The sequence below is a fragment of the Cricetulus griseus genome, chromosome 8, assembly GCF_003668045.3.
Source record: "Cricetulus griseus strain 17A/GY chromosome 8, alternate assembly CriGri-PICRH-1.0, whole genome shotgun sequence".
Taxonomy (NCBI): Eukaryota; Metazoa; Chordata; class Mammalia; order Rodentia; family Cricetidae; genus Cricetulus; species Cricetulus griseus.
The window spans coordinates 9,676,007-9,679,533 of NC_048601.1; the positions used below are offsets into that span (position 1 = coordinate 9,676,007).

Here is a 3,527-nt window from a genome sequence, read left to right on the forward strand (position 1 = left end):
CTTTATATTATCTAGGGAGGAGCATTCTATATGGATTTATTCTCCATTTCTCTGCCTTCACTTACTCATGTTTATTTTTCTGCTTCAAATATGCTTTGAAGTGGGGTTGTTTCCACCTTTTTTTCCCTTCCACCACTATCAGTAGATATCTCTTAAGCTTCCTGCATGCATTTTGTCATTGTCTTTCTCTGTATCAGTTTGATCCTTTCCCCTCTTCATGGCCTTATCATTTCTCATTTGGGTTTTTTTATGGACTCTCATTATTAATTTTCTTAGTAGCGATCTTGGTTCTTTGAAAACTCATCTTCTATCTAGTTGTCATTTTAGTCTTTTCATATAAGTATTCAAACTTACCAACATCTCCCTTAATATTTTTCTAAGTCTTTGTGATATTTGCCAGAATTTTCTGAATATGATCACATATCTCAGGGGATTTATCATTTATTGTCCAATTAGGACACATATATGAGTGTAAAACAATTCTATTTACGGTGGAATCAAGAGAGAACAATGATGACCTTGCCAAGGGGAAATATGACGCTCCATTGCATAAGACACTTTCTATGGCCTGGTATCTGTTTTCTGTTCCACACTCTACTTTGCCGAAACTAGTCTCAGAATGTGGCTGTGTTCTATCCTGCTAGAAATCTACACCTGCAAGAGTAGTGTAAATCAACTGTGATGACTGTGCCTGTCAGCTGTCCCCCTTATTAATGTGTGGTTCCTCTTTATCACTCAGAGTTGGGTTTTCTTTTCTAGGAGGATCTCTTGAATTCCTCATAATATTATTTCAATTAAGAAGTTGTTTACAGGATCACAGAGAGCTTTCTGTATAGCTACTGAGTTATTTTCTTCTCCCTATCTTCAGCTCTTTTTTTGTTTTATTTTGCTTTGTTTTTCAAGATAGGGTTTCTCTGTGTAGCTTTGGAGCCTATCCCCGCACTTGCTCTGTAGACCAGGCTGGGCTCGAACTCACAGAGATCTGGCTGCCTCTGCCTCCCGAGTGCTGGGATTAAAGGTGCATGCCACCAACACTCGACAATCTAAAGCTCTTTTTTTTTTTTAAAAGAACCAGTTATTTATTCATCGATTTCCAGAATTTACTTTTTCTTATCCTGTATCACAGACAGAATCATAAAGTAATTCACAGAATCACAAGGGTCAATGAGTGAACTAATTGACAACTCAAATTAGTATATTGCGTTAGTATATTATAAATGTCCACAGTCCTCCCCAAGACAGGGTACAAAGAGGGAGGCGGTGCTGTGGGAAGAGGGGAGAGTTGAATTCACCATCTTTCCACTTTTTTCTCCTGAACAAATTGCCTAGAGGCCCCTCTGCATCTGGTGGCAAAAGGGCCAACCAAGTACACAGGGGTCTCTGCTCCTTCTAATGGGCTCTTGGGTGTTTTGGTCCTGCCATGTCTGTTCTCACCCACCCTCGGCTTCAGGCATTGAGGAGGATCTTGTCCCCTCTCCTCTGCTGGCTGAGTTTCCGGGCATGGATTCTAGACAGGACTGTCACCCCAATCTTGGTTACCTCATATGCACTATTAGGCCAGCCTTCCTTCTCATGCATTCCTTTCTTTGTGTCTTCCACAAACTTGTCCATGAGCCCCACCAGCTCCTCCTGTGTGGTGGTCTCATTTTGAAACTTCTGCTGCAGCTCTGGGCTGCAGTTTTTCAGGGCCCTGAGACTCTCCATGCGTGATACATTCACCACTCTGCCTTTGGGTTTTATCAGAGGGAGAAGCTCAATGCTGACATCTTGGGTACCAAAGAAGTTTGTTTTCATTGTCACTTCTGCTTGAATGTAGAAGGGAGTTGGGTCATCATTCTTGAAGGCGATGCCCGCATTGCTGATCAGCACATCCAACCCCCCATACTCCTTGAGCAGAAAGTCGCGCAGGGCACGGATGCTCTGCAGGTGGTCGATGTCCAGCTGGTGGAAGCGGGGACTCAGGCCCTCTGCCTGTAGCTGCTGACCAGCCGCCTGCCCCGTGCTTCATCCTGCACGGTGAGCACCATGTTCCCCGAGAACTTCCCATATAGGTCACTCGTAATAGCAAAGCCCATGCCCTTGTTAGCCCTGGTCACCAGCACCACACAGCTGCAGGATGACATGGCTTGGTGAATGTAGGGAGGCGGTTAGAGAACACCGATCCTGAGGTACCCCATTCAGCAGGAGAGCCACTCCTAAAAGTCTTCAGTTCTTTATAAACAAAAATAAGCTATATTCCATGTATAGAAGTATACACAATCATTAGAATCACCATGGAAGCAACCATCAGTAAGCTGTGGGATATCTTATCCATTATGTTATAATTGATAAAGGAAGATCCACTTTAAATATTGGCAGCCCAATACCATGAGGCAGTGTCACAGATGAAACAAAAAGAAGAAAGCAAACTGAACAGCAACACTCATTTCTCTCCTCTCTGTTTTCTGTCTTCAAAGCAATGTGACTAGTTTCTACGTGTTTCTACAACCATTCCCCCCACTCTGACCTTCAGATGTATTTCCTCCTCACAGAAGAAGTCAAGAAGAACAAAACTACAGAGAGTGGATAAGAATGCTTTCCCCACATGTCCTACCCATTTGTGTCTTCATAGTGTGTGCATGCAGAAGAGCAAACATGGACTCAAACTTGAGAATGTTAAAACCAAATTAAATAGTTGGCAAGTTCACTCAGTTGGGAAAAGGTGTTTGCCCCCAACAATTCAAACACCAAGACCAAAGTTTCATTCCAGAACATACATAAAGGTGAAAGAGAAGAGCTGACCCTGTAAGATTTCCATTGACTTCAACACACATGCTGTGACGTACATGACCACTGTTTACAAATACATACTCATACAATAATAAACACATATAAAATTTAACAACAACAAACAAAAATGAATTTAGCTTGACAAAGAAACACTGGCTTGTATATAATTATTCATATATAAAACATCTTAAGTTTATGTTGTACACCTAACATATAGCATACATGTTAGCTTTATGATGTACAAAACATTTCTCGACTTCTGTTTTGAAACACTTTGTGTCAGTATTCATCACACAAAACTAGCAATCTCAAACACAGTCTTTAATTTCTGTGAAGGTTTTTATATTTCTATTCAAATTATGAAATTTAAATTAAATAAATACAGGCTAATAGCTTTATCAACTTAATAGAAAGTTGAAGAAAGAATCAAGCCACAGGAAAGCTGTACTGGATTTAAAATGTGTTCAGATAAAAAAGGAACACTTAACGTTTATAAAACACTTGACATTTGTGACATTCAGAGTTCCAGAAACACAAAAATTCATGCCCAAAGTGTCTAACCGAAAATAATATGCTGAGATTCTGACAGGAGTTGGCACCAACATGACATTTTATAAACATTAAGAAAAAGTTAGTAGAACTACCTTTGATAACATACATGTTTTGGAAATGTGGTTTTGCTGAGAATGGTTGGCTCCAAGATAATATGTACTAATTTCTGTATTTTATCACTTGAAAAGCATTAGTTGGCGAAATGC

The 3,527-nt window shown here is 40.3% G+C and overlaps 1 pseudogene; it reads right to left on the reverse strand.

Moving 5' to 3' along the window:
• Positions 1-1,288: 1,288 nt before the first annotated feature.
• LOC100755108 lies at positions 1,289-2,123 on the reverse strand (annotated as a pseudogene).
• Between the last annotated feature and the right edge of the window lie 1,404 nt (positions 2,124-3,527).